General features: G+C 42.7%; 1 protein-coding gene and 1 non-coding gene across 6 annotated transcripts in view; one reads left to right on the top strand and one right to left on the bottom strand.

The window, feature by feature from the left end:
• Positions 1-6,040, bottom strand: part of FHL1 (four and a half LIM domains 1) — a 69,778-nt gene extending 63,738 nt beyond the window's left edge. For 3 of the 5 annotated variants that reach the window (XM_025371885.1, XM_025371888.1, XM_025371894.1), the window contains exon 1: positions 5,116-5,344. The gene's annotated coding sequence lies outside the window, so the exon portion shown is untranslated. Of the gene's footprint in view, positions 1-4,011; positions 4,171-5,115; positions 5,345-5,731 lie in introns of those variants that run through there. The other 2 variants (XM_025371890.1, XM_025371891.1) reach the window with 2 other exon arrangements.
• Positions 6,041-18,476: 12,436 nt separating this feature from the next.
• On the top strand, positions 18,477-18,580 carry LOC112616764. The gene has a single exon (XR_003117782.1). It is a non-coding gene; the product is annotated as a small nucleolar RNA U13 (small nucleolar RNA).
• The last annotated feature ends 8,792 nt before the right edge of the window (positions 18,581-27,372 follow it).

The raw sequence follows: 27,372 nt of genomic DNA, 5'->3' as shown, positions 1-27,372 counted from the left end.
TTGTGTTTTAGCCGTGACGGGGTTTCACCATGTTGGCCAGGCTGGTCTTGAACTCCTGACCTCAGGTGATCTGCCCAGCTCAGCCTCCCAAAGTGCTGGGATTACAGGTGTGAGCCACCACACTCTGCCTGAAATTACTTTTTACCCAGGGCCTACCTTCCTTTCTCCAAGAGGCTCAACTTACTTCCAACTTTTAGAGTAAGCTGCAAAAAGTGGCTTGGTTGTGGGACATCATTTCAAATCCCAGCCCTGCTGCTTATTAGTTGTGCAATCTTAGACAAGTTACCTAACAAATATTTCCCAATCTCATCTGTAAAATGTGCATCATAACTGCAGAGTTGCTGTGAGGATCAAATTAGACAATGGGTGTATATTTAATTTGCATGCTTCCTGAAATTTTAGTAGGTGTTCAATTAATGTTGGTTCTCTTTTCCCCTACTCCTTGTCACTTACTCCAAGTATGATCACATTTAGCATTCATGGTTTTAATTACTCTCAGGCAAGCCCAATGGTATATAGGACATATAGTAATTTTGATTTTGTTAAGATTTTGAATGATGCATGCCGAAAGAGAGATAATGCATAGTTGTGCTTAAAACCATGAACTTCAAAGGAGTAATAATCTTCTTAATCTTGATTTCTACTTCTAACCTTGACGAGCTGTGAGGCCCCAGGCAAGTTCCCTTACCTCTCTGAGTGTGGTTCCTCATTTACAAAATGAAGAGAATATATAACGTATACAAGTCCTCTGGCACAGAGTAAGTGCCATAAATGGTAGCTGTTATTTTCTTTAATTCTTCAGGTTGGTATGCAGGAACTAGTCACTTTTATTTATTTATTTTATTTTTTTAAGACAGGGTCTTACTCTGTCACCCAGGCTGGAGTACAGTGGTGCAATCTCAGCTCACAGCAACCTCTAATTCCTGGGCTCAAGCGATTCTCGTGCCTCAGCCTCCCAAGTAGCTGGGACTACCGGCGCACACCACCACACCCGGCTAATTTTCTGTATTTTTAGTAGAGACAGGGTTTTGCCATGTTGGCCAGATTGGTCTCGAACTCCTGGACTCAAGTGATCTGCTTGCCTCAGCCTCCCAAAGTACTGGGATTACAGGCGTGAACCACAGCACCTGGCTGGAACTAGTCATTTTTGAGACTAATAAAGTGAGCTCTGCCAACTACTCAGTCACCTCAAGACGCTGTTATTGTTCTCTACTCTCCCAGAATTACGTTCTGCTACATTTTGTAGAGGAAATTACATCAACCTCAGCATTACTGACATTTCAGGCTGGATATTTGCTGCTGGGCACTGCCCTATGCGCTGTTGGATATTTAAGCAGCATCCCTGCCTCCACCAACTGAATGCCGGTAGAGTGCATCTGGCAAAAATTGTTGAGTGACCCCTCGGGGGGGCAAAAGCGCCCTGGCTGAAAACCACCAGTGTGGCACTATCCACACAGAGGGGGTTTCTCCAGGCACTCAGGAAGTAGCCCTCTAGAAGGTCAAAGATATATTCGAGCTACTATTTAGGACTATCCACTCTTCTGGGCTCCATCATGCATTATTATCCATAATTCAAAGTTGACCCCAGAAAAATATTTTGGGGAGGCCCAATTTGCCATCAGAGATGCATTAAGTCACAGGAAGGTATGCTGGCCTTCCACTTCTCCCTACTCTATACAGTAATACAAAGCTGAATGTAAACATCAAGAAATCAGCTATGTCTTATTTACTTTATTTTTTTTTAAAAAGAAAAGGCCATAGACCCTAATATGACTTATAAACAATACAATTTCCCAAAATGAAAAAATTTTTAAAAAAACATGTCTTAGTTGAGAAAGCAAGGTACAGTTTATGCAGTGAATAAGTGACTGGAAAGAAACACCCCCACCGTTTGCATGGTTGTATAGAAGGTTGCTATGTGTATCTCCAAAAAACTCCAGACAATTCTTGATTATTCACAACAGATTCACTATCTATTTTTCATTTTCAAAACTGCACCAGAAAGGCGGAAGCCATTTCTTATCAACCAAATATCTCCACATCTAGCATGGAGCCTCCAACAGAGGAGGTAACTCGGCAAATGTTTGTTGAATAAACGAACAGTCATATATTCTGCTTAATTAAGTACACCATTGACCAAAAAAGAACCTTTCTCTGCTCTTCTCCCACAGGAGCTAAAATATCTTTTAAGAGAAAATAATTACAGTCTCCTCCCTTTTACCCCAAATCCAAACAACTAGATAGTTCAATTAACAAAAAAAGTTCAGTAGGCAAAAGTTGGGGAAAGCAGCCAAATAGATAAGGCCTCAAGTTCAAGCAAGCAGGAACATTTGGTTCAACTCCCATAAGGTTATAAAAGCCAACGTTGCTGGCAGGGGGGGGGGGGAGAGGCATGGGGAAGAAGGGAACTAGGAGGTGGAGAGTGGAAAAACAGGGTTCAGTCACAGGGAATTACCTTCCATGCCTTCAACAAACTTTTCTAATGCTCAAACTTTAGAGGTGAGGGTTAATTTCTTATATGAAAACTTGATTTACAAATTTTCAAATGCATATCAGCAAAATCTTTAAGAACATCTAGCAAGAGAATTTGATCCGACTTCTGTTAATTCCTGAAATGTCTTTCATGTCCTCGGGGGCAACAGATTCTCAAAAAGCCAGGTAAAAAATATGCCATTTACACCTTTTGTCCAGAGAGAAACTTAAAGCCCACTTCCTATCAACATGCTTCTCTCTGTAAAAGATTTTTACCACTTTCTGCATTCTACTCCTCAGAGAAAAACACGTTAGGCTTAAATTTTACTATAAAAATATGCTATTTTTTCTATTGTTATTTGGGCACAGAGTGAATACCATATTAACATTATAATACAGTAGTGTAAATAAATGCATTTTTGTTGATCTTTGTAACTAAAAATCTATTTCCTCTTAAACATTTCCAGTTTGACACTTCCAGGAAAAAAAATAAATAATTACTTTGTTTTAGCGGTCCATTCATTTAATATATATTAAATTACCTCCAATGCACTAGTATTATACAGGAGGAATTTTGTCAATTTAAATCTTACACAATGTTTCTTAGTTTCACTCAAAAATCTAGACTTGGTTGAAAAAAATATTTTCCTTTTCTGAAAATTAAATATGGGAGCCCAGAATTTCAAAAACCATATATGGTTACAGAGTCTATATGATAGTCTTAGACTATGTACTTATTGTGAGGTGGTTTGCACAAATCATGGCCTATCTGACCAATTTCCTGTTGCATAAAGATTATATTGGCCCTTAAAAATGTTAAATAAGCATTTTTAAAGACTGAAGGTAAACACTTGATTGGAACCTTATGTAACCAAAAATGGGAAAACACTATAGTCTCACCACATAAAAGGCAAATGCCTGCTTAATACGTATTCTTCTTAAGCAAATATGAACATGAGTTTGTAAACGCAAAGCTACCATCCCAGAAGCCCTTGCTTCTTCAGTGTAAGGATCCGGAGGTCCTGGTTCTTGGAGATGAGCTGGGGCGGGAAAGGCTTTACAAAATTCCAGGGGGGGCCATAATTTAAACTTGTGCTATTCTGCAAATGTTCACATTTCCAAGGAACACCATAACATTTACATTAAAACTGTCTTAATCAAGATGACGGAAAAAATTATTCCTGCTGTTCTATAAGCTTGCCATAGATTTGATAACCCAGACAAGAATTACAAGCAATTACAAGATGATGGCTCCAATTAGGAAAACTGGATCTATTCCAAATCCAAATCAAAGGGGGCTCGGATAATCCCGAAGGGATAATTTAAATGAATACAAGGGGACTTCCAGCAAATACATACGCTTATTCTACTATTTCTACTCTTCTGAAAACCAAGCGAAATGCTACAAGGATGTTATCTCCTGCCCTTCAGGAATTCAAAATCCAAACCTGGCATACCATTAATAAGCCTCGTCCTTTTATTTTCCCAAGGGGTCTCCCTAGCATGGGGTGTTTATTGTAAAGGGCAATCAAAACAAACCTGAAAAACTCGCACATTCCCAAATGCAGAAAATAATATAGCGCTCACCACGAAAGACACAACAGTGACTTAGCCTTGATGATTTTTTAACCTTTACCTAGTCCTGGACGACTAAGAGCAGAGAGGAAAGGAAGAGAAACTTCGAAAGCAGAAATCTCTCTCCCAGAGCCTAGAACAGACGGCACCTTGTAAGGATTTCACGCTTTTTGAGACGGGAAAGGTCACGCCCTGCAGTTTTGAAAACCCACCTTCTAAGGCTCAACCCCCGTGATAGAACCTTCCTCGTGCTTCTCTAGATTCCACGCTGGAGCTGAAATACCCCCTCCCCACCCCCACTCGCCAAACCCGCGCCATCCCCCTTGGACAGAAGAACCTCAGCCGGCCCTCCCCCTCCCTCCTTAGTCTGTACCCCACCCCCATCCTCCAACCACCCCGCAAGCATCCGCGTCAGGAAAACCCAGGCGGGCCCCCTCACCTCTACTCCTCATCGCCACCCCAGCCATCCTCGTTAAGCAAAGCAAAGCAGGTCTCCCACCTCCCCCCTCCACGATCCCCGCCATCCTTGATGGGAAAACCAAGGGAGTCGACCCACCGCTTCATCCTCACCCGCTCCCCACAGCCCCTGCTAGCTATCCTGGCTGAAAAAACCAAGAGGTGTCCCCACCTCGCCGCCCCCCCCCACTGCCCGCCATCCTTGGTGACAAAACCAGGGCCCCCCCCTTCACTCCCTTCTCACTCCCCACCATCCCCGGCACAGGAAAACATGGAGAGCCCCCATTTCACTCCCAATACCCGACCTCCACCCCAGTGCCTCCTAGTCCCCATCGAGGCGAAAACCCAGGGGAGGCCGAGGCACACACAAGGGGGGACCACGCAGTCCCTCGTCCCGCACCCCGCAGCCCGGGACGCCCCCGGCCCCCGGCCTCAGCGAGGCCGCCGAGGCCGCAGGTACCCAGCCCTGGAAGGCCGAGCAGCCGGGACCGCAGGGACCAGCCCAGAGCGGCGGCGGCGGCGGGGCAGGAGGGCAGCCGCTCCCCCGGGACCCAGGACGCGGGCGGGCGGGAGGCACACACGCGCGCACAAGCGGAGAGAAAGCGGGCTTACTGCGTGGGGATGCTCGCCCGCGCAGCTGTCTCGGCGGCGGCGGCCACTGCCTGCACCGAGACCGAGGCGCGGCGGTGGCGGCGGCGGCTGCGGACTGAGCCCCCTCCGCCGGGCGGTGGATGTAGGGCGCGGGAGGGGCGCGAGGGGAGGGGTGCGCGCGGGGGAGGCGGGGAGGGAAGGAGGGGAGGGAGCAGGAGCGCGGGGGCGGGCGCGGCTAGCCCGGGGCGGGGCGCAGCGCGCGCCGGGCTGGGTTCTGCCCACTGCACGGAAGCTGTGTGCGGGGCGCGCGCGCGGGAGGAGGCCGGACGGGCGCGGGGAGGGGGGCGGCTCGCCACGCACTCTGCGCGCCCACGAGTCCCCGCCACTGGAGAGGCCCAGGCGCGGGGAGAGGGTGGCTGCGGGGACGCGGTGGCAGGCTCTTTCCCGAGGGCCGGCTCGGATCCGAAGGCCGGGAGGAGGGCGGGCCGGGGGCGCCTCGGGCCCCCTCCCTCGCCCAGCGGGCCTTAGAGGCCGGTGGGAGTCACGAGTCACTGCGGGCAGCCGGGGCTGGGGAGGTGGGAGCAACAAAGACAGCCAAGTGAGGGTGGTGTCTCGCCTCACTGGGGGTCTCGCTAACCTGCGCACTCCCTGAAAAGCGGCCCCGGTTCGGGGCGCACGCCGTTTCGGCCCCCGACTTCGAAACCCGGTGGCTCGGAGCGGCGCAGAAAGGCCCGACGACCCCTCCCCCTTAGTAACAAGCCGGAGGGAGCTAAAGAAGCCCCATCCATAATCCTAATGCCACCATCCAGAGCGTTTTAGCGTCACTCAGAAAGCACCGATGGCAAAGCGGCGCGTGGCGTCTCTTTCACTCAGCATTCAGTTTACTGAGCCCTTGCCATGTGCCAAGCTCAGTGCCGGGCGCTGGTGATAACAGCGTCGTCTGCAGACAGTACCCACCCTGCCCTGGGAGCTTATAATCTACTGGGGGAGACAGACAATAAAGAAGTGAGAAAATAATCAAATTTGGATAAAGCCTGTATAGGAAAAGTGCAAATAGTGTGATTAGGAAAGGAGGAGGTGACATTTAAGCTGAACCCTGAAAGCTACGAAAGAGCCAGGAAAAAGTTTTCCAGAAAGCAAGCCAGAAGGAGGGACCAAATCTTGATGCTTTGCAATCAAAAGGTAGTGATCATGATTGGCGCCAGGAGAGCTGGGGAGAGTACCAGAAAGTAAGGCTGGACAGGTTGGCAGGGACTAGATCGTGGATTGCATGCTTGTCCATGGGCAGGTGCAGTCCATGGGCAGGCCACTTCATTCCAGAATCAATGGGAGGGCATTGAATGAGTGGCTTAACCCCAAGGCGTGACGTGGTCTGACTTACATTTCTTTTAACTGAGCTTTTGTCTTTTGGGATGATTGTAGATTCACATGCATTTGTAAGAAATAATACAGAGAGATCTGGTGTCCCCCTTGCCCTATTTCCCCCAATGCAAAACTACACTATAAGATAACTAGAATGTTGACGTTAGTACAATCTACCAATCTTATTTTGATTTCTCCAGTTTTACTTCGTGTGTGTGTGTGTGTGTGTGTGTATGTGCGTACGCGTCTGGTATGTGTGTGTTTAGGTCTATACAATTTTATCACGTGTGGCCTCTTTCCATTACCGTGATCAATGCATAAAACAGTTTCATCATTGCAACGATCTTACCTGTTGTACTATAATTATAAAATAGCAATAACCATCTCCTCAGTTCCCCAAGTCTTTCACCATTGGCAACCACGAATCCATCCTCCATTTCTGTAAGTTTGATATTTGGAGAATGTTTTGTAAATGAATCATACAATATTCATTTTGAGATTGACTTTTCTCACTCAGTTTTGAGTTCCTTGAGATTCATCCAAGTTGTTGGGTGTTTCCATACTTGCTCTTTTTTATTGCTGAGTAGTATTCCAGATCTGATTTACATTTTTAAAAGACCACCTTGACTACTATATGGAGAATGGTTCAGAACAGATTAAAAATTGAAATAGGGAGATTAGTTAGGAGGCTTTCTCAATAGTTTCTATCAAAGCTGATGGTGGTTTAGATTAGGGTGGTGCTAGTGGAGGGAAGTGGAAGGATTTGATGGAACAGGGTTGCAGAGGGAATTGGAGTTGAAGTAGAGACAGCATAGGGTAGACAACTGTTTTGAGACTTTCCAATGTAAAGGGGAAGAACAATGGAGCAGAACTGGAGGAGCGAGTAGGGACAAGAAAAGATTCTCTTCTCTCTTTGTGATTTGAGAGATGAGAGCCTGTTGGTCAACAGTTTAGGGATAATCAGTAGAGCGGTTGGTGAGGCACGACAGGAGGCTTTACTAAAGGAGTAAAGTTCCCTGCCTAGGTGAGATGGAATAAGGGCTGGATTCATGGGAAGAATTGGCCCTCGATCTGCTGAAAGTCATTCTTCACTGTACACACTGTACAGAAGACCATGGAGGTAGATGATGATGGCAGGAGCGGGTGTAGGGGTGGTGTGGTATACATAGATCCAGCAAATAGATCCTCATGATTCCTATTTGACCCATGTCTCACAAACTGGCTAGTGGTCTCCCTTACCAGAGAACCAGCAACGTAAGCCCTTACAAAGTCCCCTTCTCTGCCCCTGGCACCAGGGGCCTGGGCTTTCTCTTTTCCCCTTCTAAGCCCTCAGAAGCACTGAAGTTTGGTCCTTCTAGATGGCAAGAGAAGTCCCGCTACACTGCCTAGGAGAAGAGGAAGCCAATCTGCCCCCACTCCATCATGGAAAGGCATTGAACAATTAGCTTGGCCACAGACAACTCCCCACCCCATACCAGCCCTGTGCCCAGCCCAAAAGAAACAGCCAAGAGGCACCCATGATGGAAGGCTCTGGACAGAGGACCCTCTTTCAGGGAAACTTCTGGCTATTCTTTGGCATTCAATCAGTGTTAGTTGTGATTCATTCTTCTCAAGACTCCTTCCTTTCTCCCTCTTCCTTTATTCATTCTTCCTTCTTGTTTTTCCCCCTTGTCACTCCCCCCATCTCTGCTCCATTCCTACCTTCTTGCTTCCTTCCTTCCTGCCTCCTCCACTTCTTTCCTCACTTCCTCGCTTGTGCAGACATTGGTGATGCTCTTACTAGATACAAGGCATGTCCTGCCTCCCACATTGCCCCAGCTTAGTCTGCACCCAAGGCCAGCCCAGTCTGCCTCTTAACACTTCATCTCCTTGAGACAGACTCAAATTATGTGGGTCATGGAAACACATCGTTCCAATGAAAGCATGTCAGGGACTGTAGTTTGTGTTGCAGAACAAGCAAAACGAATAAAAAGAAAGGGGTTGCCCAAATTGTGAACTTGTGTGCTACATTTTGGTAATGTTTTCAGTATTAAGAAGTAAAAAGAAATTAAATAGACTAAAAGCAGGTAGTGTGATCTCAGATCTGATCTTTTGGATTTCTGTTTAGTAAGGAACAGGGTGCGAGGAAAATGGCCTTCAATTTCAATAGAATTTAAAGCACCCTTGGAAGGAAATATGGAGCATTTATCAGCACACAAAGTAATCAAGTCCTTTACATTCTCTTCAAAAATACCATTAGAACTAATAATTCTAAGTTATTGAAAATGTATTATGTAATGGACAGTTTGTATACATCATTTTATTTACTCTTATATGAGATACTTTACAGATGAGGAAACTGAGACTTAAGCAACTTTGGAACCAGGATTTAAAACCAAGCAGCATAGTTCCAGAGCCCACAATCCAAACCTGTATACTCTGCTTCCAAAACAATGAAAGTAGAGTGTTCATCACTTTTATTACAGTCATCCAAAGTGGCTGCTTCTTTCAGGTAAGTGATTTTTCCCCCAAAGTGGTGCTCATCTGACTTTGTCAATGGAACCCACAGGGAAGCACTGACTCCATTTCATGATCATCCCTTGTCCTGTCAATAGTGGAGCCCAAAACAACTCTCAGAGAACACATCTACTTCTCCAGCCAACCTTACCTCCTGCCTCTCCCCAAGTAGGCTGTTAGTCTGGGATCTAGAAGGATCTCCAAAAACATCCTGTGCATTCCCCTCTTGAAACCTTAGTTACTGCAGTAACTAAGTAACCTTCTGCCTAGAAAAGTTTCAACAACTTCCTGTAGGTCCAAGGCTGAACTCTCCCCGGCCTGCCCCCACCCTGATCTATCCCCCCCACACACACACACACCATTACCTGTCTCCATTAATGGCACACCACCCACCCACGTGGCCAAAGTAAAAGCTTCTATTACTTTTGACTCAGTCTTTTTCACATCCCATAGGTCATCAAGCCCTAGAAATTCTATTTCTGAAATAGTGAAACCTCACCGTCCCTTTCAAGCCGTTCCTGACCAACTCAGGCAGAATCCAGTTCTCCTGTGGCATTTGGTTCATGCTGATAGCACAGCAGGTAATCATGACATACCTGGTCATTTCATGTGTCTATTTTCCCCGGCAGATCATAAGCTCCTTGAGGGCACACAATGTATTTTCCTTGTTTATACTTCCAGTTTCTTGGAACATGGTAAGCATTAAATTATAGTAGTGTTGTTTTGTTGTTGTTGTTGTTGTTGTTGTTGTTGTTTTTGAGATGGAGTTTTACTCTTTTGCCCAGGCTGGAGTGAAGTGGTGTGATCCCTGCTCACTGCAAGCTCCGCCCACCGGGTTTAAGTGATTCTTCTGCCTCAGCCTCCGGAGTAGCTGAGATTACAGGAGCCCACCACCACGCCTGGCTAATTTTTTGTATTTTTAGTAGAGATGGGGTTTCGCCATTTTGAAAACTCATTATGGTAAAATATAAACATATACATAATAGAGAAAATAATGTAATGAACTTCTATGCACCCAACACCCAACTTCAGAAATTATCAACACATGATCTATTTTGTTTTAATTGTAGTTATCCTACCAATTCCCTCCAATACACATACACTGGATTGTTTTAAATCAAATGCAAAACATCGTATCATTCCATCCAGAAATACTTCAGTGTATGTGGCTAAAAGATAAAGATGCTTTTCTCCTTTTTATAACATAAGAACAATATCATCATCACACCCAGGAACAGTTACTGAAAATTTCTTAATACCAAAAAATACCCAGTCAGGATTCTGAATTCTCCAGATGTCTCCCAAACGTTGTTTTTACAGTTCATTTATTTCAAGCAGGATATTTTTTGTGACATATAAAATTCATATGAAATTCACATTTCAGTGTCAATAAATAAAGTGTTATTGGAACACAAGTACATTCATTTGTTTACATATTATCTGTGGTTACTTCCTCAGTACAATAGTACAACAGAGTAGTTGTGACAGAGATCATATGGCCCACAAAGTCGAAAATACTGGTTTTTCTTCTGTGAAGAACCAGTATTGTTGACCCTGATATAAACAATTTCTATTTTGGCGACCTGGTAATCTGTTTAATGATAAGCATCTTTCCATGTCAAGAAATAATCTTTTTTTTAACTATTATTTTTAATTGACACATAATCATTGTGCATCTTTATGGGGTACAGTGTGATATTTCAATATATGTATACAATGTGTAATGATCAAATCAGGATAATTAGCATGCCCATCACTTCAAATGCTGATCTTTGTGTGTGTGTGTGTGTGTGTGTTTGAGACGGAGTGCCCAGGCTGGAGTGCAGTGGCGCAATCTCAGCTCACTGCAACCTCTGCCTCCTGGGTTCAAGCGATTATCTTGCCTCAGCCTCCCTAGTAACTGGGATTACAGGCACACACCACCATGCCCGGCTAATTATTTTGTATTTTCAGCAGACGTGGGGTTTCTCCATGTTGGCCAGGTTGGTCTCGAACTCCTGACCTCAGGTGATCTGCCCGCCTTGGCCTCCCAAAGTGGTGGGATTACAGGTGTGAGCTACTGCGCCCAGCCTGATCATTTCCTTGTGTTGGGAATATTCAGATGGGCTCTTCTAGCTTTTTGAAAATATACAATAATTGTTAACGATAGTCACCCTACAGTGCCATACAACACCAGAACTTATTCCTCCCATCTAGCTGTAACATTGTTTGCATTAACAGTCTTCTCACTACTACCTTTCCCCTTACCCTTCCCAGCCTCTAGTAACCACTATTCTACTCTGTACTTACATGAGATTAACGTTTTTAACTTCCACATATGAGTCAGAATATGGAGTATTTGTCTTTCTGTTCCTGGCTTATTTCGCTTAACATAATGTCCTCCAAGCTCATAATGTTGCTGTGAATTACAGGGTTTCATTCTTTTTTTATGGCTGAATAGTACTCCATTTGTGTGTGTGTGTGTGTGTGTGTGTGTGTGTGTGTGTGTGTATCACATTTTCCTTATCCATTCATCTGTTGATGGACACAGGTTGACTCTATATTGTGACTGTTGTGAATAGTGCTGCAATAAAACTTGAGAGTACACATGTCTCTTTGACATATTGATTTCGTTTCCTTTGGATATATACCCAGTAGTGGGATTTCTGGATTATAGGCTAGTTCTATTTTTAGCTTTTTGAGGAACTTCTGTACTGTTCTCCATAATAGTTGTACTAATTTACATTCCCACCAACCATCTACAATAGTTCAGTTTTCTCTGCATCCTTCCCAGAATTTGTTATTTTTGTCCTTTTGATAATAGCCATTCTAACTGGCATGAGGAGACGTCTCATTGTGCCAGCCACAAATTTTAAAGGCCCATTTATTACATTTGGTTGCTATGTCTCTGATTAATGGTTCTTGGGTGAACAGATGGATGGGTGAATGAATTCTGCCTTCTTTCACCTATTTCTACCACAGTTCAAATTTTACCTGTTTTACAAATATCTGTCTATCTGATGTTGGAACCTGCTCAAACCCTTCTGTCTCTCTTTTTCTTTTTTCTTTTTTTCTTTTCTTTTCTTTTTTTTTTTTTTTTTTTTTTTTTTTTTTGAGACAGGGTCTCACTCTGTCACCCAGTTGGAGTTCAGTGGCACGATCTTGGCTCACTACAATCTCAGCCTCCCAGGCTCAAGTGATCCTCCCACCTCAGCCTCCTGAATAGCTGGGACCAGAGGCATGCACCACCATGCCTCACTTCTCTCTCTTTTCCTGTAGCACGTATCATAATTGTCTCTTGCCCTTATTACATTTAATCTTATATTAAAGATTTTATGAAGGCAGCTTTTATCTCTCATGTAAAGTTTTCAACTCCTTGAGAGTAAGTAAATGCTTACTCACTACTGTGTGTTAAAACTGCAATTACTTTTGCACCAACCTAGTAACCTAGTGGCACCAAGCGCAGGGCCTTACTCATATTAGACAACCAAATACATTATTTCTAAACAGAATGGAGTTAATAATTAAGACCAGCATTCATAACATCCTTTATCTCCCTCAGGTATAGTCTAAGCACCATGAGCCTTGGAATCCTGCAAACATGGGTTCAAGTCTAAGCTTGGCCTCGGTTGGTGGTGTGGCCCAGGGTAAGTTATAAACTCAGGTGTGTTCAAACATTTTTGCTCACGTGCTTCCTAAAATAATTTTGAAAACCTGTGTGCCCCCACACCATTCAGTTTAGAAATAATTTATGTGGTTGTCTAATATGAGAAAGACCCTGTGCTTGGTGCCACTAGATACACAGTAGTGAGTGAGACATTTTACTTACCTTACCATTCACGTTATAAGCTGGTATCTAAACTTTTTCATCCCATGTTTAAATAGTTACAAAACGAAGTTATTTTGGGCATATAGTATATATGGACATTCTAAAATGATTACATCACTTTTTTATTCTATTCAATTAGATTTAAATAGAGTAGTTGTTTCATACCCACCATTAGCCATCTAAATATTATACATGATTAACTTCATTAACAGTTGGAAATTTTACATTGCTCCTTTTTTCTCCTTTAAGTCATATCTCCTTCACTTCTTTCACAGAATTTTGTACTAATGTAATATATTTTACACATGTAAGTCTGTTTTTCATCACTCTATATACATCTCTGCAATGCAAATATGTACATAAATTACATTTTAAAAATTCTTTCACCATAAAGTTCTACGTGTTTAAAAAATGTTTTCCAGGGGGTGGAATATAAAAAAGTTTTCTGGGTAGAGTTATCTTTAGTACACAATTAATCAAAATAACTTAAATATGTAACAAGATTTGAAAAATGGTTTAAATGTACAATGTAAACTTTTTTGGAAATGTAGTTCTTAGAAATGGATGAAGCTTTTTCAATTAGTTCATGCCATTTGTGGGTAAATATTGCTTATGGTTAGAATGAGACAGGGCTCTGTATCAGTTTTATTTTGACTTTTTACATGTTTTGAAAATATTAAGGCTAAGAAGCTTTGTTTACATAAATAAGTAGAAGGACGTTTCTCACAGTGTTACCATACAAACCTTTGTATTTCTTCTGAGTTATATGACCGAAATCCCATCCCATCATGAATCTATCGTCAAAAATTAGTTTTAATGATTTATTGGTTGACAATTCCATTAGATCCTTCAGAAATTTTTTTGAAGACAAAGAATTGGAAACCACCGTGTTGCAAAAGGTCTTGTTATGCAGCGTTCAGGGTCACTCATTTTTCCACAACAACACCCTTATTTTGGCTTCTCCCTTTGTTTGGCACAGGGAGGTTTATATCCCCTGGGGCAATACGTCAAAGTCAGATTAGTGATGGTGAAAGGGGTTGTCTTTCTTTTGTAAAATGGGAGAAGGGCTGTTGAGAAAAAGGAGGTGGAAAAGGAGAATCCACCTGCCTCAGACACAGCTTTCTCAGGCAGATCAGTTTTTAAAAGTTGAGGGTCTAGAAATTGATTTCTTCACAACTGACTGTGCCCACGGATTCCTGGAAGTTCTTCATGTATCCCCAGTGTTATGTATACCCCAGTATGACTTAATTTACCTCATCTCAGTTTCTACATCTGCAATTCAGGGCTAGCATTATCTAAGTCACAGGATTATTGTGAGAATGAAATTAAATTACATAACACATGTAATGAACCTAGCACAACATCAGACAGATAGTAGGTGTTCAGGAAATGTTAGATTCTTTCTCCACCTTTCCATCTTGACATTCCCATTTTTACACAAGTACAATGGATTATCTTTAGCTTTTTTTTTTTTTTTTTCGGTGACAGTCTCACTCTGTCGTCCAGGCTGGAGTGCAGTGGTGTGATCTCCGCTCACTGCAAGCTCCACCTCCTGGTTTCACGCCATTCTCCTGCCTCAGCCTCCCGAGTAGCTGGGACTACAGGCGCCCACCACCACGCCCAGCTAATTTTTTGTACTTTTAGTAGAGACAGGGTTTCACCGTGTTAGCCAGGATTGTCTCAATTTCCTGACCTCGTGATCTGCTTGCCTCGGCCTCCCAAAGTGCTGGGATTACAGGTATGAGCCACTGTGTCCGGCCTATCTTTAGCTTTTTTATAATCTTTAAAAAAATGTTATATGATTAGGCCAGGATTACATATGAAATTAATAAATGTGGGCTGTAAATCTAATCAGCACACTTCCCCATATATTTTTAAGGCTTTCAGATTTTTTTTTTTTTAATTGAAGTCTCGCTCTGTTGCCCAGGCTAGAGTGCCGTGGCTTGATCTCCGCTCACTGCAACCTCTGCCTCCCGAGTTCAAGCGATTCTCCTGCCTCAGCCCCTCTAGTAGGTGGGATTACAGGTGCCCGACACCACGCTCGGCTAATTTTTATATTTTAGTAGAGACAGCATTTCACCATGTTGACCAGGCTGGTCACGAACTCCTGACATCAGGCAATCTGCCCCCTTCAGCCTCCCAAAGTGCTGGGATTACAGGCGTGAGCCACCGCACCTGGCCCAGACATTTCTTAAAAAGCAATGTACAAATATAATATAAAACTCATGCTCCCACTACCCAGAATTCACAATTATTAAGAGTTTATATTTACTTTGTCTCTCTGTTTTTTATTTTTTTCAGACTTGGTCCATGAGAAGTTTTGTTTTCTTTTGTTTTGTTTTGTTGTTGTTGTTTTTACTTTCTTTCTCTTTTGGGAAGTAAAAGAATTGAATATTGCAGATAAAATATTTAATATTGTCCACTGTCTGCAGTCCTATCCTCTTCTTTCTCCTGAGTCAACCACTGTTCTGAGTTGGTTTTGTTTCATGATTTTATATTTAATGTACACTAGTGGTACCATTAGTCTATATCATTCTGCAGTTTTGTTTGTCTGTTTGACTCAACCTTCTGGCTTTATTCTTTTGGGTTTTTGTTTGTTTGTTTGTTTTGTTGTTGTTGTTGTTGTTTGAGACGAGGCCTTGCTCAGTTGCCCAGGCTGGAGTGCAGTGGCACGATTTTAGCTCACTGCAGCCTCCACCTCCCAGACTCAAATGATACTCCTGCCTCAGCCTCCCAAGTAGCTGGGATTACAGGAGTGCACCACCATCCCCAGCTAATTATTATATTTTTGTAGAGATGGGATTTTGCCTTGTTGGCCAGGCTGGTCTCGAACAACTGACCTCAAGTGATCCACCCCACTCACCTCCCAAAGTTCTGGGATTACAGGTGCAAGCCACTGTGCTCAGCTTTATTCTTTATTCATGTCTTCTCCCTGCCACCCCAGTCATTTTAGAAGTCATGCATTCTATTTATATCATACACTCCGAATGTAATCACTATCTCCATCCTTCTCCCAAACAAGGCAATTTCTCCCATCCCACCCCCAACTCTAATGTTTTTGTTCTCTGCGATTGTAGTTCCAGTTTGGTTTTTGTTTTTTTTTTTTTTTTGCTTTCTTTTGTTTCGAGACAGTCTCTCTCAGTCACCCAGGCTGGAGTGTAGTGGCACCATCGTGGCTCACTCTGCAGCCTTGACTTCCTGGGCCCAAGTGATCCTCCTGCCTCAACCTCCCAAATGGCTGGAACTACAGGCACTCACCACTACACTTGGCTAACTTTTTAATATTTTGTAGAGACAGGGTCTCACTATGTTGCCCAGACTGGTCTCAAACTCCTGGCCTCAGGCAATCTTCCTGCCTTGGCCTCCCAAAGTGCTGGGGTTAAAGGTGTGAGGCACTGTGCCTGGCACATATAATTCTTTTAATTTCTGTAAGGTCAGTAATAATACACTTTCTTCTTTTATTTCTAATTTTAGTAATTTGAGTACTCTATTTTTTTTTGGTCGTCGTAACTGAAGGATTGTCAATTTTGTTGATATTTTCAAAGAAACAACTTTTGTTGATTTTACTGTATTTTCTATTCTTTATCCAACTTTTTTCTTTCTTTCCAATGGATTTCTTATTGCAGGCTCCTGTTTCATAATCATTATTATTATTTTATGTATTCTATTTTGTATTTTTTTATCTCTGGAAAATTGTTTTTGTTTGTGCTTTTGTTTTTTGTCAACTTTTATTTTGAAATATTTCAAACCTTCAGAAACATTGCAAGAATAACATAATAAAAACCTATATACCCTTTACTTACATTTATCAATTGTTGATATTTTTCACATTTGCTTTATTTGTGTGTATGTCGATATCTATCTATCGATGAGCTATTTGATAGTTGTAGTTGTGGATGATATGACACTTCACCCCTAAATACTTCATGTATCTCTTAAAAACAAAGGCATATGCCTACATAACCACAGTATAATAATCATACTTGGAAAATTTGACATTGATATAATATCAAGTTTACATCCATAATCAAATATTCACAGTTGTTCCAATAATATACTTCATAGCATTTTAAAATTCAGAATGTAATCAAGGATTGGCCAGGCACAGTGGCTCATGCCTGTAATCCCAGCACTTTGGGAGGCTAAGGCAGGAGGATTGCTTGAGCCCAAAAGTTTGAGACCAGCCTGGTCAACATGACAAAAACTCATCTCTACAAAAATTGTAAAAATTAGCTGAATGTGGTGGTGCACACCTGTGGTCCTAACTACTCAGAAGGCTGAGGCAGGAGGTTCCCTTGAACTAAGAATTTGAGGCATCAGTGAAAAAAGAAAAAAAAAGAACCAAACATCACACTGTTGTCAAGTCTCTTTAGCCTTCTCTGATCTAGAATATTTCCAAGTTTTTTTTTGGGAGTGAGGTGGTTCTTGTGATATTGACATTTTGAAGAGCTCAGGTTAGTTTTTGTTTGTTTGTTTGTTTTGTTTTGTTTTGTTTTCACCCAGAATGTCCCTCAATTTGGATTTGTGACCGTTCCCATTTTTGGCAGGAATACAACAGAAGTGGTGTCGTGTTCTTCTTAGTGCACCACATCAGAGGGCGCATAATGCCAGCTTGTCCCATTATTGTTAATGTGAGGTTTGATCACTGAGTTGAGGTGGTTTCTATCAGACTTCTCCATCATAAGAGTTTCTTTTAGCCTTAGAATTAAAAGGCAATCTGTGAAGTAATTATATGAAAGGGAGGCAGGGAAGTGCTGGGAATGGAAGGGCGTGGTCCCTGTGGTCCCTGTGTCCACAGACCTAGGTGAGGACCGGCATATCTGTTTTCCTGCCTAAATATTGCATTTCCCAAGACCACCCTGGCCTGCCACGCCCCCATCCTGTGCCTATAAAAACCCCGAGACCCTAACAGACAGGCACACAAGTGGCTGGACTTTGAAAGGAACACATCGGCAGAAGAAGACACAAAGTGACTGGATGTTGAGAGGACGTGGAGGGGAGCACGCCAGTGGAAGAGCACACGACAGACGCTGGCACGCTGGCAGGCCATCAACTGGTGGAATGACGTGGAGTTTGGTCAGGGTGGTTGGAGGAGAACCCAGGCCACTGAACAGCTTGACTCCAGGGGAAAACCTTCTCCCTTCTGGCTCCCCCATCTGCTGAGAGCTACTTCCACTCAATAAAACCTTGCACTCATTCTCCAAGCTCACATGTGATCCGATTCTTCTGGTACACCAAGGCAAGAAACCCCAGGATACAGAGATCCCTCTGTCCTTGTGATGAGGAAGGGGGTCTAATTAGGCTAACACAAGTCGCCTATAGATGGCAAACTAAAAGAGCATCCTGTAACACACTAACTGGGGCTTCAGGAGCTGTAAACATTCACTGTTAGCGACTGCCGTGGGGTCGGAGCCCCACAACCTGCCCATCTGCATGCTCCCCTAGAAGTTCGAGCAGTGAGGCACGGAACAAGCGAGCCACACCTCCATTGCATGCCCTGTGAGGGGGATAAGGAAACTTTTCCCATTTCAACAACATTTTGAGAGGGTGTAAATATTCTATTTCTCAATATGTTTTCAACTGATAGTTTCAGCATTCATTGATGATTTTTACTTGAATCAGTTAGCTATGGTGGTTATAAAATAATGCTTTTCTATTTTTGTCATTTATCTTACATTTATTAGTTGGATTTCTCCTATAAAGAAGAGCTTTTTCAATCCTTTTATAGTTCATGAGCGTGAAGACTGGGTGTTCATGCACATGTGTGAAATGTGCCACCCTTGAACCTTGTTATGATGTTGGCATCTTACCCATTTGGCCTGAAAAAAAAAGAAAAAAGATCTTTCTCTTCTTCCCTATCCTTTTTTGAACTTTTTTCTTCAGTATCAATATGGACTCATGAATTCTTTTTTTTCCTTTCTTTTTTTCTTTTTTTTTTTTTTTTTTTTGAGACAGAGTCTCGCTCTGTCGCCCAGGCTGGAGGGCAGTGGCACGATCTTAGCTCACTGCAACCTCCACCTCCTGGATTCAAGCGATTCTTCAGCCTCAGCCTCCCAAATATCTGGGACTACAGGCGCGTGCCACCATGCCTGGCTAATTTTTGTATTTTTAGTAGAGACAGGGTTTCACCGTATTAGCCAGGCTGGTCTCGAACTCCTGACCTTGTGATCCGCCCACCTCAGCCTCCCAAAGTGCTGGGATTACAGGCATCAGCCACCACGCCTGGCCGAATTCTTTATTCAATATGTTACAATCCATTCCTGTCCTTATTCATTTTGATGCTCAAATTGTCCCAAATTTGGCTAGTGGGGGCCCCTTCTAGCTGGCTCCTGTATCTTTCTTTCTTTCTTTCTTTATTTATTTATTTATTTATTTACCTATTTATTTATTTTATATATTTATTTTTGAGACAGGATCTCACTCTGTTGCCCAGACTGGAGAACAGTGGCACAATCTTGGCTCATTGCAACCTCTGCCTCCCTGGTTCACGTAATTCTTGTGCCTCAGCCTCCAGAGTAGCTGGGATTACAGGTGGGCGCCACCACACCTTGCTCATTTTTGTATTTTTAGTAGAGACAGAATTTCGCCATGTGGGCCAGGCTGGTCTCGAACTCCTGGCCTCAAGTGATCCACCTCTCTTGGCCTCCCAAAGTGCTGGGATTATAGGCATGAGCCACCACACTCAGCCTCCTGTATCTTTTTTACATGAGCCTATCAATTTTCGAGTATTCCTTGCTTCCTCACATTACCAGATGTTCCAGACTCACTTTGTTCTTCCTTTGCCCTCGACATGGAATCAGTCACTTCTCCAAGGAGATCTACTTCCTTTGAGTGGGAACAGTGTTTTAGACATGAACATGTGCTACCCAGATCATCCTTTAAGAAAGAACTTGAAGCTGAGCATGGTGGTACATGCCTATGGACCCAACTACTTGGGAGACTGAGGTGGGAGGATCACTTGAGTCCTTGAGTCCTGGAGATCATGCCTGCAGTGAAATATGATTGTGCCAGTGCACTCCAGTCTGGATGACCTAGTGAGACTCCATCTCTAAACAACAACAACAAAGTTAAATTAAATTTTAAGTAGAAAGGACTTGCTGCCTATCTATCGGGAGTGTGGTCAGCGGGCAGCCTCCAGCTGTCTGCTCCTTCGATGTCTGCCTCATTTGCAAAACACTTTCACTTAGGTGCATGCCCTTCCTGGGGCCACCTACATCTAGTGACTGAGACAGAAGTAAAAGGTCTGGCTTTTCAGCCCTATTTGGGACACTACTGGGACAAAATACTTGTACCAGAACGCCCCGCTGGGTTGGTTGAGGTCTGCAACACAGTTCATCTTCTTTCACTTCTCAGTCCTGCTTCCTTCGGTCCTTCCATAGGTATACATTGGTTGATCTCTAGTAAACATCTTGTACTTTGTACTCCATCACAGCTTCTGTTTCCAGAGATCCCCCGACCTGAGGCAAGTGGTATTCAGAATATAGTAGGCCCCTTAAAACCAACCCATAGATACTTTTTTTTTTCATAAACAGAGAAATTGACAGACACTTCTCATCTCAAAGCTTGAAACTTTTTTTTTTTTTTTTTTTTTTTTTTGAGTCAGAGCTTCACTCTTCAGCCCAGGCTGAAACGCAGTGGCATGATCTTGGCTCACTGCAACTTTTGCCTCCCAAGTTCGAGTGATTCTCCTTCCTTAGCATCCTGAGTAGCTGGGACTACAGACACCTGCCACCATGCCCAGCTAATTTTGTATTTTTGGTTGAAATGGGATTTCACCATGTTGCCCAGGCTGGTCTCGAACTCCTGACCTCAGGTGATCCACCTACGTTGGCCTCCCAAAGTGCTGAGGTTACAGGCATGAGCTACCACGCCCGGCCAAGGTTGAAATTTGTATTTGTTTTACCTGAGTTCTTTCCTCAGGAAAGTACTGTCAGGCCTCTCAAAAAGAAAAAGAAAAATAGGATCAACTTTGGGAGGCTCAGGTAGGCAGATCACTTGAGTCAAGGAGTTTAAGACAGCCTGGGCAACCTAGCGAAACCGTGTTTCTATTTAAAATACAATAAATTAGCCAGGTGTGGTGATGCACGCCTGTAGTCCCAGCTACTCATGGGGGCTGAGGTGGGAGGATAGCTTGAGCCTGGGAGGTGGAGGCTGCAATGAGCTATGATACTGCCATTGCACTCCAGCCTGGGTAACAGAATGAGACCCTGTCTCAAAACAAAGTATCAAAGAACTGAAACTCACCGCATCACCACATGGAGACAATGGGATGTTGGACCCCTTATTCATCATGATTGCTTCCTCACCCCTCCCTAGTTTCTGTTTTCTTACTCATTGTTACATTTCTTCCCTGCTGTATAAACCCCTAGTTTTTGTTGGTCTGGGAGATGGATTTGAGACTGAGCTCTCATCTCCTCAACTGCAGCACCCAATTAAAGCCTTCTTCCTTGGCAGTAATCATCATCTCAGTGATTGGCTCTCTGTGCGGTGAGCAGCAGGACCTAGACCAAACCCCTGGTGTTTCCGTAACATTCCCTTATCCTCAGGGGCTACATTCCAAGACTTCCAGTGGATGCCTGAAACCACAGATAGTACCAAACCCTATACACACTGTGTCATTCAATCTGATAATAGGCACAGGCAGGTAGTGACCACAGCATGAACATCCTGGACAAAGGGATGATTCATGTCCTGGGAGGGATAAAGCAGGACTGTGCAAGATTTCATCATGCTACTCAGAACAATTTAAAGTTTATGATTTGTTTATTTCTGGAATTTTCCATTTAATATTTTTGGGCTGTGGTTGATTGTGGGTAACTGACACCACAAAAAATGAAACCACAGATAAGGGAGGACTACTGTACAAGAACTAGGTGCTGTGTGCTCACCGCCATTGGGATGTCATTGATTCTAGGCCCTTTTACTAGACAGACATACATTTTAAAATCATGAGGCTGGCCGGGCGCGGTGGCTCACGCCTGTAATTCTAGCACTTTGGGAGGCCAAGTCGGGTGGATCACAGGTCAGGAGTTCAAGACCAGCATAACCAACATGGTGAAACCCCGTCTCTACTAAAGAATACAAAAATTAGCTGGGTGTGGTGGCACATGCCTGTAATCCCAGCTACTCAGGAGGCTGAGGCAGGAGAATCGCTTGAACCCAGGAAGTGGAGATTGCAGTGAGCCGAAATCACGCCATTGCACTCCAGCCTGGGCTAAAGAGTGAGATTCTGTCTCAAAAAAAAAAAAAAAAAAATCATGAGGCCAGGCACGGTGGCTCATGGTTGTAATCCCAGCACTTTGAGAGGGTGAACCAGGCGAATAACTTGAGGTCAGGAGTTCGAGACCAACCTGGCCAACATGGCAAAACCCCGTCTCTACTAAAAATACAAAGTTTAGCGAGGTGTGCGGCATGTACCTGTCATTCCAGCTACTCAGGAGGCTGAGGCAGGAGAATCGCTTGAACCCAGGAAATAGAGGTTGCAGTGAGCAGAGATCATGCCACTGCACTCCAGCCTGGGTGACACAGTGAGACTCAGTCTCAAAATAAATAAATAAATAGATAGAATTATTAGTTCATACTAGTAGCTGTATTCCAGTCCAACATCACATGGTTCTTCCACTCCCTCCCCTGTAACATAACTTGTATTTCCCCTTTCCCACAGTGAGATTCCCTACTCTCAGTGTATTTATGCATTTTTCAGCATATTTACTCATTTGCTGAGTCCAATGATACACAAAATGCTTCAGAATTGCTACAGCAGCAGTGTTGATATCAATAATAAACCACTAACAAATGTTCAAGGTTGCTTTGCCATTATTTTTATCTATATAATATATCTTACTGAGTGTGCACAATGAGATTGCTGTGTCAAAAGTTAGTGGACTAATTCTTTTTATTCTACTGCATAGTTACATCTTCACTGTGATATGCAGTTATGTTATTTGTTTATATTGCATTTTCGTTTTTTCTCATATTCAGTTTTATTTTTGAATATGTAAAATATTAATGTAATTAAAAGACAAAATATACACAAATATACTCAGAGAAGTGCCATTGCTTTCTTTCACATCCCATTTCCACCCATTCCTTTTAGGTCATCAACTTCTTTAATATCTGCAAAATACATTTTGCAGATATTAGCTACTTTCTTATACAAAAGGTAGAATACTATATATAATATTTCACATCTTGCAAACACAAGATTTAAATTAAATTAAATTAAATTTTAACTTTAAAATTTGGAGATTTTTTTAAATTTTTATTTTTAATGAGATTGAGTTTTGCTCTTTTCGCCTAGGTTGGAGTGCAATAGTGTGATCTTGGCTCACTGCAACCTCCGCCTCCTGGGTTCAAGTGATTCTCCTGCCTCAGCCTCCCGAGTAGCTGGGATTACAGGCGCCCGCCACCATGCCCAGCTAATGTTTGTATTTTTAGTAGAGACAGGGTTTCACCATGTTGTCCAGGCTGGTCTTGAACTCCTGACCTCAGGTGATCCACCTGCCTCGGCCTCCCAAAGTGCTGGGATTACAGGCATGAGCCTCTGTGGCTGGCCAAATTTGGAGATTTTAAACATGCTTGCTTGAAAGTCCTTTTTAGGTTATTCCGTTATTTTCATATCCTCAGATATTGAGTCTATCTGGCCACTTTTTGTGGTGCCCAACTTCCCCATAGATGTTATCGTTTTGTTTGGGAGCTTATTTTCTATTTTCTTTTGCATGCCCATCCCCATGGAGGTGGTTTTCTCAGTTCTCTCAGTCCTGGCTCCTTGAGTTAGCAAAAGCTCAGATCAAGGCTTCTTCCTGTAAGATGTAGCAGTTCCAATGCCCATACTTACATGGCACAAACCAGGCATAGGTCTTATGTTAGCTTGAGTTTTCTGCCTCAGCTGCTGCTTCAGACAAGCAGGAAGATTCTGGTCCAATCCTAGTGGGTAGGCAGACCAGGAGGGAAGCACGGCTGTAAACCTTGCTTTCACACAGAGATCCTGGTGCCAGCCTCCTACTACATACTGGGCAAGTTTGGCCGCATTTCCCCATGGACTTGAAGCCCTATCCTAGACTGCTCCTAGCTCAACACTCTAGTTTCTGTCTCTGTTCTGGACTGTGACAATTTTCAGTTTTCCTCTCACAGTTGATGGTCATGTACTTTTAAATATCTTCAAGACCTTCTAGATCATTCCTATGTGTTTGAAATAATATGGGGAGAATTAGATATATGCTTACTTCACCATCTTGATGTGAAACTATTTATCATGTATTCAACAAATATTTATTGGAACTCACTATGTGGCAAGCACTGGCCCAGTTTCTTGGAATACCAAAATAAACTAAAGAAATTATCATAGCTGATCAAAGCTCAAACTTCTTTCTCTTTATGCTTTATTAAGAATGTGCAATTTACCTTCATAATACTACAAAACCTTTAAAATACATTAGGATTGAGGCAGGGCGCAGTGGCTCCAGCTTATAATCCTAGCACCTTGGGAGGCTGTGGCAGGCAGATCACCTGAGATCAGGAGTTCGAGACCAGCCTGGCCAACATGGTGGAACTCCATCTCTACTAAAAATGCAAAAAAATTAGCCAGGCACCCAGGCGCAGTGGCTCACACCTGTAATCCCAGCACTTTGGGAGGCCAAGGTTGGCGGATCACGAGGTCAGGAGATGGAGACCATCCTGGTCAACATGGTGAAACCCCATCTCTACTAAAATAAAAAAAAAAAAAAAATAGCCGGGCATAGTGGCACATGCCTGTAGTCCTAGCTACTTGGGAGGCTAAGGCAGGGGAATCACTTGAACCCCGGAAGTGGAGGTTGCAGTGAGCTGAGATCATACCATTGCACTCCTGCCTGGCCACAGAGCAAGACTACATCAAAAAAAAGAAAAAAAGAAAAAATTAGCCAGGTGTGGTGGCATGCACCTGTAGTCCCAGCTACTCAGGAGATTGAGGCACGAGAATGGCTTGAATCCGGGAGGCAGAGGTTGCAGTCAGCCGAGCTCATGCCACAGCGCTCCACCCTGGGTGACAGAGCGAGACATCATCTCAAAAAAAAAAAAAAACTATGTATGGCTTCCATCTTATGGGTCTCTCTTGCTCTCTCTCAGATCACTTGGTCCAGGGGAAGCCAGCTGCCCTATGGAGAGGCCAATGTGGCAGGAAACTGACGTATCCAGCCAACAGCCAGTGAGCACCTGATGCCTGCATTGGCCACATAAGTGAGCCTGGAGGCAGTTCCCCTAGTTGAGCCTTGAGATGACTACAGCCCCAACTGACAGCTCAGCTGTAATCCCATGAGATACCCTGAGCCAGAGGCTCTCAGCTAAGCTGGGAGTCCTGACTCACAAAAACTGAGAGATAATAAATGTTGTTTTAAGTTACTAAATGTTGGGGTAATTTCTTGTACAGCTTTTCAACTAATACAATTCCCTAAAACATANTATATATATAAAATATATATGTGTATATATATAAAATATATATGTGTATATATATAAAATATATATGTGTATATATATAAAATATATATGTGTATATATATAAAATATATATGTATAAAATATATATATGTATATATATAAAATATATATGTATATATATAAAATATATATGTATATATATATAAAATATATATATATATATAGAGAGAGAGAGAGAGAGAAAGAGAGAGATTGCTAGGCTATCTTGAAGGGGTGTCCATCTTGCGTACTTCTTCCTCCCTGCCACCTATACCTGGATATACATTCTCAACATAAAACAATCTTAAGAAAATAAAAGCTCACTCTGAAGAGAAAGCTTTTCTTTCATTCTTCTAATCCTTCCCATCAATTGCACTGATGACACCCTCTGAGTCCTTAAATGCTAAAGTAGACCACATGAAACTGCTTCTGGAAAAAAACTCCGCCACCTACTCAATACTCTACTACTCCCTGGGACCTCTTTTAGCGGAGATGGGAGCCTTGACTGTTTTAACGGTAAATTATTTTAAAGAATTCACTTGTGAGGATGAATTCTGGTTTTCGGGCAGACCTCTTACTTAGGCTGCCACCCTCCTGGCATTTTACCTTTGACAAACGTGTACTTAGACGGTGCGTGACATTTTTCCCAATTATGTTGTTTTATATCTTTTTTCCTCCTCTGGAAATGCTAAAATTAAATGCATTTTCAGTATCTGGTTCAATGCTGAGACAAAAGGCCTCCTCTGCTCTTTGATATTTAACAGGCTGATGTGCTGACTAACTCTGCAGCAGCCTTCTCTATTAGTTCAGTTGCTAAATATAGAAGTGGACATGGTGTCTGATAAAAGTAAGTTAATTAAACATTCCTTCTCATCCATTAATATTTCGGTTGTTCACTATTTAAGCACAAACAATATTATAGAAAAAGCAACTCAAAATAAAAGTGCATATACATATTCAGAATATTTAAATGTAATATTCAACCATATTTTCTGTGAATTCAGAAGTGAAGCTCAAGTATGAAATTTTTTTTTTTTCAAAATGAGATCACACACATCATAGGCTAATGTTCCCTTTTTTAGAACTATGGGAGCTGAAGGAGGCTAGAAACCCACTGAGGAAGAGGCAGTTTAGACTTCGGACGTTTTTTCTGTTTGGGGTTAAATCATGATCTTATGATTATTTTGATCTCTTTTGGGTTAAATCATTCTATGGTAATTATTTTCTTCGTCTAGATTATCACATTCAGACTTGTCCCCTATAGGCTTATGGTGAAAATATGCACAGATCTTCTCAGCCTGAGATTAAGTTATGCTTAGAGTTGGCTGAATATTAACAGCAGTTGAATTCTGAAGAGTTAGATGATTTATGTTGTTCATTGATTAATGGGCTTGGCAAAATTGAACAAAAATGGAAGAAAATGAATTCGTGACTTGTTTTCTAGACTGGAATGATTTAGGAGTGAGAGCCGTGCTTGGTCGAGATTAGGCCTATATTTGGGAATCGCGTAAGAAGTGCTTCTCTATAAAGCTTGTTAAGAAAACAGCATGAAGTAGAAGACAGCGACTGAAATTACTGTCTCTTTTCTGTCCCCCTGCAAAAATAATTTTCAGCTCAAATAGCACACTGCTAATTGCTACAAATACAATGCAAATGTAAATAGTCTTAATTCTGTGCTTTTTAAAACAAGACAGGAATAAAGAAATAAATAACAATAACTAGTGTTTGTTGATGTGCCTGGCAGTGTTTTAACTGGTTTTCATGTATGATCTCATGTAATCATTACAATAACCTTATGGATGAGATACTATATTATCCTACTTTATACATGAGAAAAGTGAAGTGGTCGGGGGGTGAAGCAACTTACCAAAGGTCATTCAGTTCTTAAAAGGAGTTACCAGTATTTAAACCCAGGAACTATATTACTACATTATGCTAGAATAGACACACTTATTTTCATGTATGTGTTCCTGACCCCACTGTACATACCTTTTTCTTTTATCTTTTCTCTCCCTCCCTCTCTCTCTCTCTCTCTCTCTCCCCCTCCCCCCCACTTCCCCCCACTCCTCTCTCTCTCTTTCTTTTTGAGACAGAATCTTGCTCTGTTGCCCAGGCTGGAGTGCAATGGCACGATCTCGGCTCACTGCAATCTTCGC

The sequence above is a fragment of the Theropithecus gelada genome, chromosome X (genome assembly GCF_003255815.1).
Source record: "Theropithecus gelada isolate Dixy chromosome X, Tgel_1.0, whole genome shotgun sequence".
Taxonomy (NCBI): Eukaryota; Metazoa; Chordata; class Mammalia; order Primates; family Cercopithecidae; genus Theropithecus; species Theropithecus gelada.
Note: the sequence above shows the minus strand (reverse complement) of the source record. Positions and strands in the feature narration are given on the sequence as shown.